Below are 20,727 nucleotides of genomic sequence, written 5' to 3'. Positions count from 1 at the left end.
GAACTGGCCCCCAATCAGGATGGGAACAGGCGGAAAAGGAGAACAGGGAAGAGGCAGCTTTTGAAAGCGCTTTTATATCTTCAATAGAGAGGTGTTTCGGGGCGGGGGGTGTGTGTGTGTGTGTGTGTGTGTGTGTGTGGGTGTGGGTGTGGGTGTGGGTGTGGGTGTGGGTGTGGGTGTGGGTGTGGGTGTGGGTGTGGGTGTGTGGGTGTGTGGGTGTGTGGGTGTGTGGGTGTGTGGGTGTGTGGGTGTGTGGGTGTGTGGGTGTGTGGGTGTGTGGGTGTGTGGGTGTGTGGGTGTGTGGGTGTGTGTGTGTGTGTCGAATTTTAAAATCCTTTCTGTAAACAGGGTTTCTTTGCATTTTAAAAACCTTATTATCAGAGACATTTACACTTAATGTATTTACACATATCTCTCTCTATATATTTAGTGAATATATTTATGTTTCACTTATACCCCCCTATTTCCCACTTCTTATATATAATACCTGCTCAGACTATGGATCTGTTGACTTACATATTTTGAACACTTAAATGTCTTTATAGACTTCTCTATTTACACTTACATATATTTACACCTATATCTTTATAGACTTAGGTTTTAGACTTAGATGTCTATTTACACTTGTACATAATCTCTTAGATTACATATAATGTCTATGTAGACTCTCTATGTAACACGTAGTAAGTGTAGATAGCGGTATCTATTCAGACCTTTTTCTATTTTAAATTCCTTCATGTATAAAATGTATCATCCTTTTTGCATTTGGAAGTTCGTTATTTTTTAATTTATACAGACGTGAGTTATTTTTGTATCTTAAAACCCTATATACATCTTTCGAATTTTTTTATACTCTAAAATCCTTTATAAAATAGGGCAGATATAGGTCCTTATTTTGAAATCCTTTTGTACGTATAAATTAATATTATTTTTCAATATACGTAACAAGGAGAGATTTTTTTCTATTTCGAGGCCTCACAGATATATTTACAGTTTTTAAAAATTTTTGAACCCCCCCCCATGAATTTTCAGGCAATTTGGGCTGTGACCCCCTTTGGGGGGGGGGGGGACACGGACCCCCATGACCCCCCATTCCCCACTCACCTGCTCCTCCACGGCATCATCACCCCCGTGGTGATGCTGGGGTGCCCCAAATGACATCATCACCCCTCCAGGCCCCCCAACCCCCCCTTTTTATTCACCCCCCCAAAAAGACACAAAACGAGGGAAACGGCCCCAACCGGCAGCTCGTTACTTTAATAATGCCGTTTACGTATGTACGCACGCACCCCCGCCAAAAAGGGGGGCTCTGCTAGAAAGATAAAGGAGGGGCGGCCCCCCCAAACGCTTGCAGCCCCCCCCAGCCCCCGTCCCGCAGGCTGCCAGCCGGCCCCTCACCCTCAGCACGCCCAACGACCGGCAGGCAAACCTGGGCCGGGGGTCTCTCCTGAGCACCACGGGACGCTCACAGCGAGGCATCTGAAAAACAAAAATCCCAACGGATATTTCAGCACGTTAAAAAAACAGCACCGAAGGCAGCAGAGGAATTCGGTCAGGGCAAGGGAGAGGGTAGCAGTCGAGCTAAAGGAGGGTGCCAGGCAAACGGGTCAGCTCGAAATACAACGCCGCCTTTAAAAGCTCGAGCGATTCGAACGCTTAAAATCAGCGTGAAGACTAATTGACACAATTCTGAACACGTTCTTCGCAGAGAAGTAAACGCTCTCGCTGGTGTCGGAAAATGCCTCGTCCCTTCCTTACAGCACCGCTGCAGGGAGATAACCCCGTGAGGCTGCAGGACAAGGGCGCGCCGTAATCAGCATCTACGCTCACGGATCCACCGCCGCAGCTCCAGCCCTTGCGCTGCTGCTGCTGCTGCTGCGCATCTCGCTCGCTTGGCCGATAAAGCTGAAAGTGAAGCGTAAAACTTTGAAGAGTAAAATGAAAAAGAAAGAACAAATCTCAGCAATTCATTTTATGCTAAAAAGGCGTGCGCACGCTTACATACGTACAATGAGAAGACTCGTACTATAAAAATATTTGATTTTCCTTTTGCGTTCATTGAAATTGCGTAGCTGTGAATTCATACCGTTAAATTATCTACCTCCAAGCTACACAGCTATCGTTTGACCAGGGGTTTTGCGTGTGTGACATGACTAGGAGGGACGCCTGGCCAGCTGCGCCGAGACCGATGCTACCGAACTGCCGGGGAAACGCGCCGTCGAAAGCGAGACAGAAATAAAGTGCTTCAGAGCACTCTGCCAAAAGATCAGGAAAAAAGCCCCTAACGTTCAGTTGCCTCTCTTTTTAAACGTTTAGAGCAACTACCCAACTGCTTAAGCACACCTAATAAATTATACACTACAGCTATTTGGCAGCTGCAGTTTAAACAACGCAAGTCAGTTTGGAAATTAGACAATTTTAACTTTCTTTTTAAAATTTCATTTATGATAGAAAAATCAGTGAGATAAGAGATCTCCCATACGGTTTTACTTTTTTTGGGGGGGGGGGGGGGGGGGGGGGGGCAGGCGGTGGGGAATATCAAATCCCCGGTGCTGCAATACATCAGGCTACCAAAAAGGACTGGCAGGTTTGCTAACGCTGTTGGCTGTACCCAAGCGTGCGGAGGAACGCGTCTTTACGATCTCTCGACCGTTACACCCGAGAACCAAAGATCAGCCGTACGTCGACTATCGGAAGACGTGCTGCGCTTGGGTCTGTGCAAGGAAATCGACCTACCCCTTTTTTTTTTTTTTCCAGAGAGAGAGCGAAAAGTCTCCTTGCGGATGACTTCTACTGCCGAGCACGTCATCTCTGAAGATCCATTCTGATGGGAAGTTCGTAAAAGGCAACTCCTTGAACGAGAAAGATTTCCATTCTGGAAAATCTCTTTCCAACCGAAGTCAAAATTACGCGCTGCAGGTTAAGGAAAAAGGACGTGATAGAAGCAGTAACTCACCAAAACCACATCAGGACTCTCTGTTGCTAGTTACGAGGCTGCTACCGCTTCTCGGGAAAGCCTGGAAAACACACCGAAGCGACGCCGATTTGTCCCGTGTTGTCCACGCCTCTTCTTTGACCTTGATTGCTTTTAGCACAGATGCCAGTATCTCAGTAAGGTTTTCCAGTGCTCCTGCAAGGTATTTTAAACACTGACTGACTGAAAAAGCATTAAGCTTTTATCGTGAAAACAAAGCCTGTTTCTCCCGAACATCCCAACTCTTACAAACGGTTCCTTTCCTCTTCTAGTCCAACATTATTTTCACAGCACCCTTTAATAGCAAGCACACAGAAACAGAAGACTCTGCTTTCAGGAAGAGAAAACAGACGAAGGAAAGCAAGCCTTGAATAGGCGTACCACGCTCCAGAACAGACCTTTATTTTTAGTATTTGTGTTAAAATATTTCATGTTAAAAAATCAGAGAGAAGGAGAGCTGCCACATTCTTCGTGTTGACTGTAAAGTCCGTGCTACAAGCACCTTAGGAAAAATGCAGACACACATCACAGGCATACCTTGTACTTGCAGACCACTATGGATCCTTTCCATCCGTCTCGTACTTTCACGGCAGTTGACATTCTGCTGAGAGGAAAGGCAAAAAAAAAAAAAAGTTTAGCACAAAGCTTCCTTTTCTGTGAAGACTACAACTGAGTGGAGGAGAAAGTATTTTGCATCATCTTTGGTGCAGTTGTTGAGACAGGCCACTAGAGCTTATGCATGTTTTAGACAACCGTGCCTTTTCTTTTGGCTCATCGGCAGCTTTAGTTTCGCTAGAACTCACTTGCCTAGAGACGCGCAGGTGACAGGCACAGACACCTACGTACGTTTTCTCAAGCCTAAGTAGAGCCGCGATTTCCTCACCCGATACGTCCCAAGTTGAGTATTTTTGTTAAAGAGTACGGCAACCCGTCTGTCCTCGCGAACTCGCTGCAAAAGAGGAATCCTTTTTTCCAGGCCGTTTCTCCAAACGGTCGAGATCTTTGAAAACTGCAGTTGTGCCACCAAACCTGCTCAGGGTCCCTCCCAACCTTCGACCATCGTTAGATTTAACAGGCACACGCTCTATTCCGTCTTCCAACAGCAAAAATACATAACGCCCCCAGACCCCGAGCGCAACCCTACGGACGTCCACACGCACCTCGCTGTTTTGATGAGGAGCCACTGAGCACCCCTGCGAGCACAGCGGGATCATGCGCAAGACCAGCGTCCTGGTTTCGGCTGGGATAGAGTTAATTCTCTTCCTGGTAACTGGTATAGCGCTGTGTTTTAGATTTAGGACGAGAAAAACGTGGGTAACACGCTGATGTTTTAGTTGTGGCTAAGTAGCGCTTACGCTAGTCGGGGACTTTTCAGCTTCTCATGCCCTGCCAGCGAGAAGCTGGGAGGGACCTTAGCCAGGACAGATGACCCAAACCGGCCAAAGGGACAGTCCGTACCATATGACGTCACGCTCAGTACATAAGCTGGGGGAGTTGGCCGGGCGGCGGCGACTGCCGCTCGGGGACCGGCTGGGCATCAGTCGGCGGGCGGTGAGCAATCGCATTGTGCGTCGCTTATTTTGTATATTCTTTTATCGTTACGATTGTTTCCCCTTCCTGTTCTGTCCCATTAAACTGTCTTTACCTCACCCCACGAACTTCACTTTTTTTTCCGATTCTCTCCCCCACCCCACTTTGGGGGCAGGGGGAGCGAGCGAGCAGCTGCGTGGTGTTTAGCTGCCTGCCGGGTTAAACCACAACAACCAGCTTCACCTACGCCGATTTCAGCGAATGCAGCTTCTGAAGCTTTAAACTGAAAACCGTATCTTGACACTTTGCCGCGGCAGAAACGATCCGTAACTAGAACTCTACAAAAACGCAGTAACGCACGTTGCAAACCCACAGCAGCGACAGCTTCAGAAATATTTCTACCGGGAACAAGGGAAAAAAAAAAAAACAGTTTCATCTCACGCACAGGAAAGCAGCAGGCAGAGAAAAGGGTCGGCATTCGTAGCCCTTGCAGGACGCAGGCATTCTCCTTCCATTCCTAAACCCGCCTCTTAGGTCGAAACATCACAACACTACTACGGCAATATCGAGAGCAGGGAACAGCAGCCCTGCCGCTGGATGTGCTACTGACTGATGCTATTTACGTAGCAGGACACCTAGACAGAGGGGCACGTTTTTCCACACACAACCCTGAACTTCCTGAAAATTTAAGTTTACCAAAACGAGCCATTTGGAACACATTGCCAAACAATGTTTGGCAATAAAACTTTGATGTGTTTGACACACACAAATTTGGGGTAACTCGCTACTTGCTTCCTGCTGTTGTTGTTCTTCCTTCAGAAATTCTACTTGTAGCCAAGTTATTCGCTACCGGTTCAAGCATTTACCTTCCAGGTATTACCAGCACATTTACACAGGCGAGGAACTAAATCGCTCTTCTAAAACTACCCGAGTGAAAATTACAGCCACGAAAGAGGAGTGACAGAGAAGAAAAGGAGAGGTCAGGCAGCAAGAGAGCTCTGCAGGCTGCCACCAGTCAACATCGCACTCTTTTTAAAAAAAAAAAAAAACACAAAACACAAACCAAAAAATAACACAAACACAAAAAGCCCACAAAAACCAACAACAAAACAAAACCTTGACGTTGTACCTTTTTTTTCTTTTGGAGCTCGTCCCTGTCTCAGCAGATTGTCTCGTCAGAGCATGAAATGCAGGTGATCCGTATCCCGATGACATCTGCACGCGATGAACACGTGTTCAGAAATAGTCCAGATCTGTAAGACCGGTGTCATTTGTGTGGTTTTAATAATCATAACTCCGTTTTATTGACCGATGCATTTGCGAGGAAACTAAGTAACTTTTAAACGTAGCCTCTCCTTGGGGAGAAAAATGCGTTAGGGAGTGAAAAAAATGATGATTCAGAGCTCCCAACCATGACGGAGCAGCGGGGAAATTAACGAAAGTGAAGGCCAACAGCAGCAACACGAAGCGACATTTGGCTTTAATTCTGATCACGTACTTAAGCGGCTCTCCAAGTCTATGCCTCGAGCCTATGAACGACTAGCCCTTTTTCGGAAGGACCAACTTTTTTCCTTAAAAGTCCTAGACTGAAGACTCCACTGAACAGAACGTGGATTGAGCCACAGGACAACGTGCCATCAACACTCTCGGAAAAAAAAAATCAAGTAAAAATCAAGTTTAAATATCAGTTTCCATCGTGTCTCATTCATTCCGTTTCTAGTGATACCTGGGTGCTCCAAAATTCACTCTCCTGACACCACGTAGTACTACAAATTGAGTTATGCCTATAAAAATAAAAGGCTATTTCCAACCTGCCCATAAAATCAGTATGAACAAACAGAAGAGAAACACTTGAACTTAAAGAAGGACACAGGCAGCTCTTAATTTTTCACAGATGAAAGCTCATTCTTTTCCCTGAAAGGAAAACACTCGTAACTACGAGTTACGTAGGGAGCACCTGCAGCGACCTTGGACGCGCCAATGTTTCTCCCGGCTCCCCCGGCCCCACACGTGCCATCACCTGAGCAGCAAGCGGCGTCAACCACGCAGGATTTTCTTCACGTGACGCAGAAGGTGACGCTGGGAAAAGAGGAGGCACAAAATGAACCTGTTTGTCACACCCAGCCAACGGCGAAAACCCAGGGAAGGATTCTGCCGTGCGGGGCCGGGCTGTGCACCCCGGGAGCTCCAGCCGGCCGGTTTCGCTCCCCTTTGCCGGGTACCGGGGAGACACCGCCGCCTCGTGCTGCCGCCTGCCCCCCGGGGGACCTCGCTTCAGCCCTCGGGAACGGGACCGGGAGAGACCCTCCACGCAAAGAGAGCGGATCCACGCGTGGCGTGGATTTAATCCCCGAGGGAAGAGGCCGGGCTCCCCGCTAGCAGAAGGACAACTCGCCTCCCTGCCGCTCGGAGCGCCTTGCCGGGGACAGCCCTGCCTGCGCCTGGCTGCTCTTCAGCCGTGCTGGGAGTGCAGTCTGGCCGACGGATGCTCCGGCAAACAGACACTGCAGCGAATCGCAGCTCCCGCTCGTTACAGCTGCTGGTAATTTTGCCTCTGGCTAAGGCATGCCCCAGACAGCGGACACCCCGTCTCGTTCCAGCTCCTGCTTGCGACGGTTCTGGCTAATTGAAGCTCCAGCTCTGCACCGTTGATTTCAGCTCCTTCTCCTTACAAGCTCCAGCTATTTGCAACAGCCTGGGCTTTTGACAAGGTCGTAAACCAATCGCCGTCAAAACTCGACTATTAGGATTAAATATCATAGTTGGACATTGTATAAACATTAATTAGTTTGTACGACTAATCAGTTAATAACTATTCGAAGCAGTCGACAAGCAAGAGCTGGACTCGAAGAGGGCGTGCGGGGTCTGAAAAGCAGAGACCACCTCTTCCCCCCAGAGACCACCGCAGACGTTGAGTTGGGCCTGGTGCGTGCCGGCCTCCCGCACTTCGGGGTCCAGCAGGACCAGAGCCCCTCCCCCCGGGGAGGGTCCACGCACCCTGCCCACCCCCTGCTTTCCCCCGCAGCCCCCAATGCCCTCCCAGCCCCCCGCACAAACGGCCAAACCAGCTTCTGCTTTGGGCCCCCAAACCAGCTCACTTGGCACCCATTTCTGAGCCCAAAAACCCAGCTGCTGCGCCTGTTCTCAAGGCCCAAAGATGCCCCCGGGGAGGGCAAGCGCTTGTGTGATGCTTCGGGCAGAAACGGGGCTGAAAGGTCCGATCCCGGTGCCGGGGGAGCAGAGGCGAGCTGGCTGGGACCAGCTTTTGCTCCTAGAACGACCCCAAGTCCCTGCTCCGAGGGCTTCCCCTTGGGGCCCTGGGGTGGACCTGTCCCTCCCCTTCAAATGCTCCAGCAGTTTCGGGGGCAGAAGGCCGTTTCTAAGCCCTCTCTCCAGCAGCTCCTCCCTCGACTCGGCCCGTGAAGCCCCCAGGCTCGAGCACCTCGCTGGGGCGGGCGGCCTCCATTGCCTACAGGCTGCCCGTCTGCCTGCAGGGAGGGCTGGGGGGTGCCCGGCCCCACGGGGCGACAGTGGGGACTCGCAGGGAGGGTCTGTTTGCACACAGCGCCCACCCCGCCCCCCCGCCCCGGCCCCACTGCGCGGCCCCCCTAGGGCACACAGCCCCGCCCCCCAGCCCCACTCCCCAGATGCTCACAGCCCCTCCTCCGCCTGGAGCCCCCCCAGCCCCCGTCCCCGGAGCCTGCAGGACCGCCCCGCCCCCCCGCCACAGCCCCACTCCTCGGCTCCCCGGGCCCGCGGCCCCTCACACTCACGCTGCGCCGCCGCCTCGGTGCAGAGCCCGCCGCGCGCCCCGTTGAAATACCCTCCGCAGCCAATCAGCGCGCGGCTCCACCGGACCGCCCGCGCGGGGCACGCCAGGAGTTGTAGTCCCCGCCCCGGGACCGCGCATGCGCACGGCGCCTCGTGCAGCCCGGCTGGCTGTACATCGACACCCGTACAATGGAGGTGATCGTGCACCGACCCTGGTGCAACCCTTGTGCCCCCCCATGCTCGCAGCCCCTCCCCGGTGTTTGCAAGCGCCTCCCAGCCCCAGGACCCCCGGTGCTCACAGCACCCGACCACACCATTTTCCAGCCCCGTGGGAGCCCCAAGCCCCACTCTCAAGCCCCGCCAGGACCCACAGCCCCACTCCCCAGCTCCTTGGGGGACTGCAGCCCCCGCCCCCAGCCCCACTCCCCAGCCCCCCTAGGACGAACAGCCCCCCCTCCCCGGCCCCCTCCGGGACGCACAGCCCCCCCCAGCCCCCCTCCCCGGCCCCCCCGGGACGCACAGCCCCCCCCCAGCCCCCCTCCGGGACGCACAGCCCCCCCCAGCCCCCCTCCCCGGCCCCCCCGGGACGCACAGCCCCTCCCCGGCCCCCTCCGGGACGCACAGCCCCCCCCAGCCCCCCTCCCCGGCCCCCTCCGGGACGCAGAGCCCCCCCCCCGGCCCCCTCCGGGACGCACAGCCCCCCCCCCGGCCCCCCTCCCCGGCCCCCTCCGGGACGCACAGCCCCCCCCGGCCCCCCTCCCCGGTCCCCCCGAGACGCACAGCCCCCCTCCTCAGTCCCCCGGGGGGTCCCCAGCCTCCCGCCAGCCCGCCGTGCCCGCGGCACCTCAGACTGCCGCCGCCGCCGCCGCCGCCGCCGCCGCCGCCGCCGCCGCCGCCGCCGCCGCCGCCGCCGCCGCCGCCGCCGCCGCCGCCGCCGCCGCCGCCTGGGTGCAGAGCCCGCCGCGCGCCCCGTTGAAATATCCTCCGCAGCCAATCAGCGCGCGGCTCCTCCGGGCCGCCCGCGGGGGGCACGCCGGGAGTTGTAGTCCCCGCCCCGGAAGTGCGCATGCGCACGGCGCCTTGTGCACGGCGGGTGCCTGCGCAGGGACCTCCCTGCAACGGTGGGGATTGTGCAGGGACCTTTGCGCAGCGGGGGGTCGGTGTGTGGAGACGCCCATGCAATGGGGGGGGCAGTGCAGGAAGACCCTTATGCAATTGGTTGGTGTGCAGGGGACCCTCGTGCAATGGCGGGCAGGTGCACGGGGACCCTTGTGCGATGGTGGGGATTGTGCAGGACCCTCGTGTTACAGTGGTGGTTATTTTTCTCGGCAGTACCCTTGGGTTCGGGAGCAAAACAGCCGGTGCCTGAAACCACTGGGGTGTTTTGACTGCTGCTGAGCAGCCTCGAGGCCGCCTCTGGTTCCCACATGGCTCCCATGGTGCGCGTGGACCCTCCTGCAACGGGTGCAGGTGTGCAAGGAGGGTGATCCGGGGTAGGGGTCCCTCTCTGGAGGCACCCAGCTCGAGCTGGCACCTAAGAACTAATCAAGGAGTAATGAGGAACCTTCTCTTGCACCTGACGTTAACCAGCGGGATCCCAGGGTCAGACCCTGTTACGGTGATTGGACCCTGGGGAGGTGGCAGAGGGTGCCCTGGACAGGTTGGGGGGGTTCCCTGGGGAGGAGGGGAGCCCCCACCCCCCTGACTGTGGGCACTCCCCCCAAGGAGCAGAGCATGGTGCAAGACTTTAGGGAGGATGAGGGCTAGCAGGTCCCCGAGATGGCAGTGCCGGCTCTTCCCAGTGTCTCCCCAGTGCTGGAGGGGGTGTGCGTGTGTGTGTCTCATGACCATGGGGATGGGGGGGGGGGCGGCCTCAGGATGGGGCAGGGGGGGAATCCTGGGGTCCGGGAGGGACCCTGGGAGTGGGGTAGGTAGGGGGACATTGGGGGACAGAGGTGTTTCTCGGGAGATTGAGGACACCATGTGGGGAGTTGAGACTGGGAGGGATGACCCTGGGGAGGTGGGGGGCACCGCGGGGAGAAGGGATCCCACCCCCGACACCTGCAGCCACCCCCAGGGGCAGCTGGGACCCCGACCCACTGGGGGACCAGGATGGGAACGATGGGGACTCACTCATGGATACTGCACAGGTAATAAAATAGTTCATGCTGCACCCTGTTGTAGGGTCTCTGGGGTGCCCTGGGCGCCGAGTCCCCATGACAGCCGGCCCTTCCCGGGGGTCCCCAGGCTGCCGGGTTCCTCTGGCCCCAGCCGGCGGGAGCTGTGTCCTCCCAGCCGCTGGCCACGCAATGGCAGCACCGACCCACGGCCACGCGGAGACAGGGCTGGGGACAGGGCCGGGGTTGCCTGCGCTCCACCTGGGTCTGCAGGGCTCGGGCAGGGGGGACCCGGCATCCTGCAGCTCCGCTCCCACCCTGGGGACCCCAAACACCCCCGGGGGTGCGTCGCTGTCCCTGTCGCTGGTGGCAACCGGCATGGGGGGAAGGTGACAGTGAGGGTCCCCGCCAGTGGCCCGGAGTTCATCACCGCTGGGGGGACAGGGGACAAGCAGGGCCAGCACCGAGGAGCGACGGCAGCACAGCCTACTCTCTGGGGGTCCCCACCCCCTGTCCCCAGGGGTCCCCTCCGTCCCCGTGGTTTATTGGGGGAACACAGAGCCCAACGACCAGCCGCAGGGACAGGGGACGGGGAGCTGCCCCAGGGATGGGCACAGCACCGGGACACGCCGATACTCTTGGGGGTGCTGGCATGCGGGGGGGGGGCACCCTAACCATTGCCGCCCGGGATGACGAATGCACCGGGATGAGGGAGGCACCGGGATGGGGACGGCGCATGGAGGGGCCAGAGCCGGCGCGCGAACGCCGGGCTGCAGGACCACGCTTCGGCTTCGGGGCGGCAGCAGCGAAGGCGGCGGGGGCGGCGGCGCTGCTGCGCACCTGAGCGGTGCCGGCGCTGCAGTACCGCGATTCGGCCACGGGGCGGCAGCAGCGAGCAGCCGCCGGGCGGCGCGTGCACGGGGGCGGCACCGGCGCTGCAGGTCCGCGCTTTGCAGGCCCAGCGCCCGCCGGCACCGCGCACGTGGGGCGGCAGCGGCGTTTCCTTACCGGAACGAACCAACGAACGCGGCGGCATCACCCCGCAGGCACCACAGTACGGCATTGCCGTTACCGGCGGACGGCAGCGCGGAGAAAGGGGGCGCCACCGCGCATGCGCGGCTCAAGAGCTGCAGTACCCAGTTTTGGTCGCTCGGTGGCAGCAGCGAACAAAGGAGAGCGCGCCACTGCGCATGCGCGGCTGAAGCACTGCAGTACCGAATTCTGGTCGCTCGGTGGCAGCAGCGAGCAAAGAAAGGCGCGCCACCGCGCATGCGCGGCTCAAGAGCTGCAGTACCGAATTCTGGTCGCTCGGTGGCAGCAGCGAGCAAAGGAGAGCGCGCCACCGCGCATGCGCAGCTGAAGAGCTGCAATACCGAATTCTGGTCGCTCGGTGGCAGCAGCGAGCAAAGAAAGGCGCGCCACTGCGCATGCGCGGCTCAAGAGCTGCAGTACCCAGTTTTGGTCACAGGGTGGCAGCAGCGAGCAAAGAAAAGCGCGCCACCGCGCATGCGCGGCTCAAGAGCTGCAGTACCCAGCTTTGGTCGCTCGGTGGCAGCAGCGAGCAGAGGAGAGCGCCCCACCGCGCATGCGCGGCTCAAGAGCTGCAGTACCCAATTCCGCCCGCCGGGTGCCACCGTCGCCTCACCGGCCCTTTCCCCTTCTCTCCGCCCAGTTCGTACCATCGAAAGACGGTAACTGCTTACTGGCGGTACTGGGCTTAGATTTCCCTGCCCTTTTCCCACTCGCGGCCCGGGCACTAATCTTCATCGCCTCTGTACCAAAAAGCACCCGGTGGCTCCAGCATTTCAGTCCTTTCCCTTTGGCCGCTTTACAAGTCCCGTGGTGGTTTCTGCCCGTGCCCCCCAGCCCATTACCCGGGGAGGAGAAGCAGCACGGGGAACCTGTGGAACAGGTTTCTTTCTAACCCGGAGGAAGCCCCAGGGATCGCTGTCTCGGTCTGCAGGTGGCATCGGGGTTGTGGGAGTGACAGCGGCGACTCAACAGATGCTGGAGAGAGATTTAAAAAAAATAAGGCCACACGGGTGACACCCTGAGAGCAGGGGAGGGGCAGCTATGTCCATCAGGAAACCGCGCTTCTGAGCAGACCCGGTGCCAGTGGCTGACCTGCAAACAACGAGCGATACGCTGGTGGTCCTGGGGCTGTGTTGCGGTGTTTGCACCTTTCCTCGCCTCCGTGCTATCAGCACTCTGCTCTCCTCACCCTGCACACGCGCAGGGCTTGCCACTTGGAGGAGAGACACTGCACGACGTCACTTACCACCCTGCCCTCCAGCGTGCAAAGGAATTAGAAATGAGGCAGGGAAAGCCAAGAGGCCTGCTGGTGTATTAGGCGTCCTCAGCAGTTGACCATAGAGCCCGGCAGGTTCCATCCTTGCTCTGTGCTTTTGTAGCTTGAACCCCCGATTGTTTTGCCATCGAGACTGCAAGGCGAGGAATACGCCTCTACTTGAACAAGCAAGACCCCTGCCAAATAGCTGAGCTGTGCGCAGTGATAGGCGGCTGCCTGTGACCGACACCTTTTTCTGCTAACACCAGAGCACGCTTCCCTTGTGAAGAGCCATCGGCAGTACAGAACGGACCTGAGCTCTCCTTGCACCGGCTCCTCAGAGAACGGCGTCTCAGTTCGACTGAAGCGTGCAGCAGCCTGTCGTCATCCCAGCCCCTCGCCCTCGAGCAAGCGGCTGCCTGTAGCAGCGGCAGAACCGCGGCTGCGCAGAGGGGAAAGGAATGGCTTGGCCTCAAGCTCTGCGGGCTGCCTGTGGCCCCTGCGGAGCCGACGACCTCGGCAGCCCATACAAAGGGCGAAGCTAGCAGCCTGAGAAGGAGTCACAGGGTGCTGCAGCTCCTGCCACAACCCTCCTTCCCAGCCTGCTGCTGGAGCACAAGGCACTTGAAAGCAGCAGGAAAGAACAAGGAGGGCAAGATGGCAGGAATAACACGGAGAGCCTAAAGCGTTTAGCCAGCAGGGCTTGCAACTCACCTTGTGCCGTGGTTGAATCCCAGCTGGCAACTCAGCACCACACAACCGCTCACTCGCTCCCCCCTCAGTGGGAGGGGGGAGAGAATTGGAAGGGCAAAAGTGAAAAAACTCCACTTGTAAGGAAAAGGGGGGAAAAAAACCCCAAACAACAGAGAGAAAAACCCCAGACAGACAAGCGGTACAAATGAAAACAACGGCTCACCGCCAACCGACGGATGCCCAGCCAGCCGCAGCCCAGCAGCGGCCCCCCCGCCAACCGCCCCCCGAGTTTTATTTCCTGACGTCACAGGGTCTGGAACATCCCCTGGGTCCGCCGGGGTCAGCTCTCCCAGCGGTGCCCCCTCCCAGGCCCTCGCGCACCCCCAGCCCGCTCGCCGGCAGGGCGGGGCGAGGAGCAGCACAGCCCCCGGCGCGGTGCAAGCGCTGCGCAGCGGGAACTCACGCAGCCCCGCGTCACCGACGCCGTTTGCAGCACAAACCCAAAACGCAGGAGGAGGGGGAGCGGGGTGGGAGTGGGGTGCGGGGGAGCGGGAGGGGGGTGCCAGAGTTTGGGCGGGGGGCAACGGGCAGGTTGGCGGGGCAGGCAGCACCCCAGGGGTCCGGGGCAGAGGGGTTACGGGGAGGCAGTGCGGAACACGGGGGGTGGGAGGAGGGAGAGGAGAGAGGAGGGCAGTGCGGGCACGAGGTAGGAGGGCAGGGGATACGGGGGGCGCGTCACGGGGAAAACCTCGCACGGGAAAGGCGGGGCGGACACCGGGAGGGGCGGGGGGGGACATGCGTGGGGGTGACCTACGCCAGGGGGTCCACCCGGGACCACCCACAGCAGAAAACTCGCCTGGGATGACCCGCAACAGATAATCCGTTCCCGATGACTGACCCTCGCTGGATAACCACGAGCGATGCCCCTCAAGTGGCTGGTGTTTCACCCCAAATCTTCCCCAAATCGGGGGGTTTTTTGCTTTTCCATAATATCAAAATTGGGGTTTTTTCCTTTTCCAAAACATTCCACCATTTGGAGGTTTTTCAACGCTTTTTCACAACAAAAATTGGTGGTTTTTGCTTTTTCGTTTTGTGCGTGAAAATGGGGTTTTTTTTGCTTTCCGGTTGCCCAAATCCAGGCGGATTTGGCTTTCCCGGGAGCTCCAAGTTGGGTATTTTTCCCCCAAAATTGCGGGCTTTTTTTTCCCCACCCCTTGCAGGCCCCGAATTAGGGGTTTTGTGGTATTTTTAGGCCATGGCGGCAGGTCCCGCTCTGCGTGCGCAGCCCTGCAGGGGAAAGTCCCTGTTGGGGGAACTGGCCCCCAATCAGGATGGGAACAGGCGGAAAAGGAGAACAGGGAAGAGGCAGCTTTTGAAAGCGCTTTTATATCTTCAATAGAGAGGTGTTTCGGGGCGGGGTGTGTGTGTGTGTGTGTGTGTGTGTGTGTCGAATTTTAAAATCCTTTCTGTAAACAGGGTTTCTTTGCATTTTAAAAACCTTATTATCAGAGACATTTACACTTAATGTATTTACACATATCTCTCTCTATATATTTAGTGAATATATTTATGTTTCACTTATACCCCCCTATTTCCCACTTCTTATATATAATACCTGCTCAGACTATGGATCTGTTGACTTACATATTTTGAACACTTAAATGTCTTTATAGACTTCTCTATTTACACTTACATATATTTACACCTATATCTTTATAGACTTAGGTTTTAGACTTAGATGTCTATTTACACTTGTACATAATCTCTTAGATTACATATAATGTCTATGTAGACTCTCTATGTAACACGTAGTAAGTGTAGATAGCGGTATCTATTCAGACCTTTTTCTATTTTAAATTCCTTCATGTATAAAATGTATCATCCTTTTTGCATTTGGAAGTTCGTTATTTTTTAATTTATACAGACGTGAGTTATTTTTGTATCTTAAAACCCTATATACATCTTTCGAATTTTTTTATACTCTAAAATCCTTTATAAAATAGGGCAGATATAGGTCCTTATTTTGAAATCCTTTTGTACGTATAAATTAATATTATTTTTCAATATACGTAACAAGGAGAGATTTTTTTCTATTTCGAGGCCTCACAGATATATTTACAGTTTTTAAAAATTTTTGAACCCCCCCCCATGAATTTTCAGGCAATTTGGGCTGTGACCCCCTTTGGGGGGGGGGGGGACACGGACCCCCATGACCCCCCATTCCCCACTCACCTGCTCCTCCACGGCATCATCACCCCCGTGGTGATGCTGGGGTGCCCCAAATGACATCATCACCCCTCCAGGCCCCCCAACCCCCCCTTTTTATTCACCCCCCCAAAAAGACACAAAACGAGGGAAACGGCCCCAACCGGCAGCTCGTTACTTTAATAATGCCGTTTACGTATGTACGCACGCACCCCCGCCAAAAAGGGGGGCTCTGCTAGAAAGATAAAGGAGGGGCGGCCCCCCCAAACGCTTGCAGCCCCCCCCAGCCCCCGTCCCGCAGGCTGCCAGCCGGCCCCTCACCCTCAGCACGCCCAACGACCGGCAGGCAAACCTGGGCCGGGGGTCTCTCCTGAGCACCACGGGACGCTCACAGCGAGGCATCTGAAAAACAAAAATCCCAACGGATATTTCAGCACGTTAAAAAAACAGCACCGAAGGCAGCAGAGGAATTCGGTCAGGGCAAGGGAGAGGGTAGCAGTCGAGCTAAAGGAGGGTGCCAGGCAAACGGGTCAGCTCGAAATACAACGCCGCCTTTAAAAGCTCGAGCGATTCGAACGCTTAAAATCAGCGTGAAGACTAATTGACACAATTCTGAACACGTTCTTCGCAGAGAAGTAAACGCTCTCGCTGGTGTCGGAAAATGCCTCGTCCCTTCCTTACAGCACCGCTGCAGGGAGATAACCCCGTGAGGCTGCAGGACAAGGGCGCGCCGTAATCAGCATCTACGCTCACGGATCCACCGCCGCAGCTCCAGCCCTTGCGCTGCTGCTGCTGCTGCTGCGCATCTCGCTCGCTTGGCCGATAAAGCTGAAAGTGAAGCGTAAAACTTTGAAGAGTAAAATGAAAAAGAAAGAACAAATCTCAGCAATTCATTTTATGCTAAAAAGGCGTGCGCACGCTTACATACGTACAATGAGAAGACTCGTACTATAAAAATATTTGATTTTCCTTTTGCGTTCATTGAAATTGCGTAGCTGTGAATTCATACCGTTAAATTATCTACCTCCAAGCTACACAGCTATCGTTTGACCAGGGGTTTTGCGTGTGTGACATGACTAGGAGGGACGCCTGGCCAGCTGCGCCGAGACCGATGCTACCGAACTGCCGGGGAAACGCGCCGTCGAAAGCGAGACAGAAATAAAGTGCTTCAGAGCACTCTGCCAAAAGATCAGGAAAAAAGCCCCTAACGTTCAGTTGCCTCTCTTTTTAAACGTTTAGAGCAACTACCCAACTGCTTAAGCACACCTAATAAATTATACACTACAGCTATTTGGCAGCTGCAGTTTAAACAACGCAAGTCAGTTTGGAAATTAGACAATTTTAACTTTCTTTTTAAAATTTCATTTATGATAGAAAAATCAGTGAGATAAGAGATCTCCCATACGGTTTTACTTTTTTTGGGGGGGGGGGGGGGGGGGGGGGGGGCAGGCGGTGGGGAATATCAAATCCCCGGTGCTGCAATACATCAGGCTACCAAAAAGGACTGGCAGGTTTGCTAACGCTGTTGGCTGTACCCAAGCGTGCGGAGGAACGCGTCTTTACGATCTCTCGACCGTTACACCCGAGAACCAAAGATCAGCCGTACGTCGACTATCGGAAGACGTGCTGCGCTTGGGTCTGTGCAAGGAAATCGACCTACCCCTTTTTTTTTTTTTTCCAGAGAGAGAGCGAAAAGTCTCCTTGCGGATGACTTCTACTGCCGAGCACGTCATCTCTGAAGATCCATTCTGATGGGAAGTTCGTAAAAGGCAACTCCTTGAACGAGAAAGATTTCCATTCTGGAAAATCTCTTTCCAACCGAAGTCAAAATTACGCGCTGCAGGTTAAGGAAAAAGGACGTGATAGAAGCAGTAACTCACCAAAACCACATCAGGACTCTCTGTTGCTAGTTACGAGGCTGCTACCGCTTCTCGGGAAAGCCTGGAAAACACACCGAAGCGACGCCGATTTGTCCCGTGTTGTCCACGCCTCTTCTTTGACCTTGATTGCTTTTAGCACAGATGCCAGTATCTCAGTAAGGTTTTCCAGTGCTCCTGCAAGGTATTTTAAACACTGACTGACTGAAAAAGCATTAAGCTTTTATCGTGAAAACAAAGCCTGTTTCTCCCGAACATCCCAACTCTTACAAACGGTTCCTTTCCTCTTCTAGTCCAACATTATTTTCACAGCACCCTTTAATAGCAAGCACACAGAAACAGAAGACTCTGCTTTCAGGAAGAGAAAACAGACGAAGGAAAGCAAGCCTTGAATAGGCGTACCACGCTCCAGAACAGACCTTTATTTTTAGTATTTGTGTTAAAATATTTCATGTTAAAAAATCAGAGAGAAGGAGAGCTGCCACATTCTTCGTGTTGACTGTAAAGTCCGTGCTACAAGCACCTTAGGAAAAATGCAGACACACATCACAGGCATACCTTGTACTTGCAGACCACTATGGATCCTTTCCATCCGTCTCGTACTTTCACGGCAGTTGACATTCTGCTGAGAGGAAAGGCAAAAAAAAAAAAAAGTTTAGCACAAAGCTTCCTTTTCTGTGAAGACTACAACTGAGTGGAGGAGAAAGTATTTTGCATCATCTTTGGTGCAGTTGTTGAGACAGGCCACTAGAGCTTATGCATGTTTTAGACAACCGTGCCTTTTCTTTTGGCTCATCGGCAGCTTTAGTTTCGCTAGAACTCACTTGCCTAGAGACGCGCAGGTGACAGGCACAGACACCTACGTACGTTTTCTCAAGCCTAAGTAGAGCCGCGATTTCCTCACCCGATACGTCCCAAGTTGAGTATTTTTGTTAAAGAGTACGGCAACCCGTCTGTCCTCGCGAACTCGCTGCAAAAGAGGAATCCTTTTTTCCAGGCCGTTTCTCCAAACGGTCGAGATCTTTGAAAACTGCAGTTGTGCCACCAAACCTGCTCAGGGTCCCTCCCAACCTTCGACCATCGTTAGATTTAACAGGCACACGCTCTATTCCGTCTTCCAACAGCAAAAATACATAACGCCCCCAGACCCCGAGCGCAACCCTACGGACGTCCACACGCACCTCGCTGTTTTGATGAGGAGCCACTGAGCACCCCTGCGAGCACAGCGGGATCATGCGCAAGACCAGCGTCCTGGTTTCGGCTGGGATAGAGTTAATTCTCTTCCTGGTAACTGGTATAGCGCTGTGTTTTAGATTTAGGACGAGAAAAACGTGGGTAACACGCTGATGTTTTAGTTGTGGCTAAGTAGCGCTTACGCTAGTCGGGGACTTTTCAGCTTCTCATGCCCTGCCAGCGAGAAGCTGGGAGGGACCTTAGCCAGGACAGATGACCCAAACCGGCCAAAGGGACAGTCCGTACCATATGACGTCACGCTCAGTACATAAGCTGGGGGAGTTGGCCGGGCGGCGGCGACTGCCGCTCGGGGACCGGCTGGGCATCAGTCGGCGGGCGGTGAGCAATCGCATTGTGCGTCGCTTATTTTGTATATTCTTTTATCGTTACGATTGTTTCCCCTTCCTGTTCTGTCCCATTAAACTGTCTTTACCTCACCCCACGAACTTCACTTTTTTTTCCGATTCTCTCCCCCACCCCACTTTGGGGGCAGGGGGAGCGAGCGAGCAGCTGCGTGGTGTTTAGCTGCCTGCCGGGTTAAACCACAACAACCAGCTTCACCTACGCCGATTTCAGCGAATGCAGCTTCTGAAGCTTTAAACTGAAAACCGTATCTTGACACTTTGCCGCGGCAGAAACGATCCGTAACTAGAACTCTACAAAAACGCAGTAACGCACGTTGCAAACCCACAGCAGCGACAGCTTCAGAAATATTTCTACCGGGAACAAGGGAAAAAAAAAAAAACAGTTTCATCTCACGCACAGGAAAGCAGCAGGCAGAGAAAAGGGTCGGCATTCGTAGCCCTTGCAGGACGCAGGCATTCTCCTTCCATTCCTAAACCCGCCTCTTAGGTCGAAACATCACAACACTACTACGGCAATATCGAGAGCAGGGAACAGCAGCCCTGCCGCTGGATGTGCTACTGACTGATGCTATTTACGTAGCAGGACACCTAGACAGAGGGGCACGTTTTTCCACACACAACCCTGAACTTCCTGAAAATTTAAGTTTACCAAAACGAGCCATTTGGAACACATTGCCAAACAATGTTTGGCAATAAAACTTTGATGTGTTTGACACACACAAATTTGGGGTAACTCGCTACTTGCTTCCTGCTGTTGTTGTTCTTCCTTCAGAAATTCTACTTGTAGCCAAGTTATTCGCTACCGGTTCAAGCATTTACCTTCCAGGTATTACCAGCACATTTACACAGGCGAGGAACTAAATCGCTCTTCTAAAACTACCCGAGTGAAAATTACAGCCACGAAAGAGGAGTGACAGAGAAGAAAAGGAGAGGTCAGGCAGCAAGAGAGCTCTGCAGGCTGCCACCAGTCAACATCGCACTCTTTTTAAAAAAAAAAAAAAACACAAAACACAAACCAAAAAATAACACAAACACAAAAAGCCCACAAAAACCAACAACAAAACAAAACCTTGACGTTGTACCTTTTTTTTCTTTTGGAGCTCGTCCCTGTCTCAGCAGATTGTCTCGTCAGAGCATGAAATGCAGGTGATCCGTATCCCGATGACATCTGCACGCGATGAACACGTGTTCAGAAATAGTCCAGATCTGTAAGACCGGTGTCATTTGTGTGGTTTTAATAATCATAACTCCGTTTTATTGACCGATGCATTTGCGAGGAAACTAAGTAACTTTTAAACGTAGCCTCTCCTTGGGGAGAAAAATGCGTTAGGGAGTGAAAAAAATGATGATTCAGAGCTCCCAACCATGACGGAGCAGCGGGGAAATTAACGAAAGTGAAGGCCAACAGCAGCAACACGAAGCGACATTTGGCTTTAATTCTGATCACGTACTTAAGCGGCTCTCCAAGTCTATGCCTCGAGCCTATGAACGACTAGCCCTTTTTCGGAAGGACCAACTTTTTTCCTTAAAAGTCCTAGACTGAAGACTCCACTGAACAGAACGTGGATTGAGCCACAGGACAACGTGCCATCAACACTCTCGGAAAAAAAAAATCAAGTAAAAATCAAGTTTAAATATCAGTTTCCATCGTGTCTCATTCATTCCGTTTCTAGTG

The 20,727-nt window shown here is 54.2% G+C and overlaps 2 long non-coding RNA genes across 4 annotated transcripts; both read right to left on the bottom strand.

Moving 5' to 3' along the window:
- Positions 1–2,107: 2,107 nt before the first annotated feature.
- On the bottom strand, positions 2,108–6,062 carry LOC142081490 (uncharacterized). 2 transcript variants are annotated; one of them, XR_012673355.1, is made up of 4 exons: positions 5,634–6,062; positions 3,512–3,575; positions 2,612–2,852; positions 2,108–2,255 (listed from the first exon to the last, which is right to left on the bottom strand). It is a non-coding gene; the product is annotated as an uncharacterized LOC142081490 (long non-coding RNA). The 2 variants fall into 2 exon arrangements; XR_012673354.1 differs by lacking the exon at positions 2,108–2,255 and having other exon boundaries at positions 2,504–2,852; positions 5,634–6,056.
- Positions 6,063–16,607: 10,545 nt separating this feature from the next.
- LOC142081489 (uncharacterized) lies at positions 16,608–20,563 on the bottom strand. Of its 2 annotated transcripts, XR_012673353.1 has the most exons (4): positions 20,135–20,563; positions 18,013–18,076; positions 17,113–17,353; positions 16,608–16,755 (listed from the first exon to the last, which is right to left on the bottom strand). It is a non-coding gene; the product is annotated as an uncharacterized LOC142081489 (long non-coding RNA). The 2 variants fall into 2 exon arrangements; XR_012673352.1 differs by lacking the exon at positions 16,608–16,755 and having other exon boundaries at positions 17,005–17,353; positions 20,135–20,558.
- Positions 20,564–20,727: the final 164 nt, after the last annotated feature.

The sequence above is a fragment of the Calonectris borealis genome, chromosome 3, assembly GCF_964195595.1.
Source record: "Calonectris borealis chromosome 3, bCalBor7.hap1.2, whole genome shotgun sequence".
Lineage (NCBI taxonomy): Eukaryota > Metazoa > Chordata > Aves > Procellariiformes > Procellariidae > Calonectris > Calonectris borealis.
Note: the sequence above shows the minus strand (reverse complement) of the source record. Positions and strands in the feature narration are given on the sequence as shown.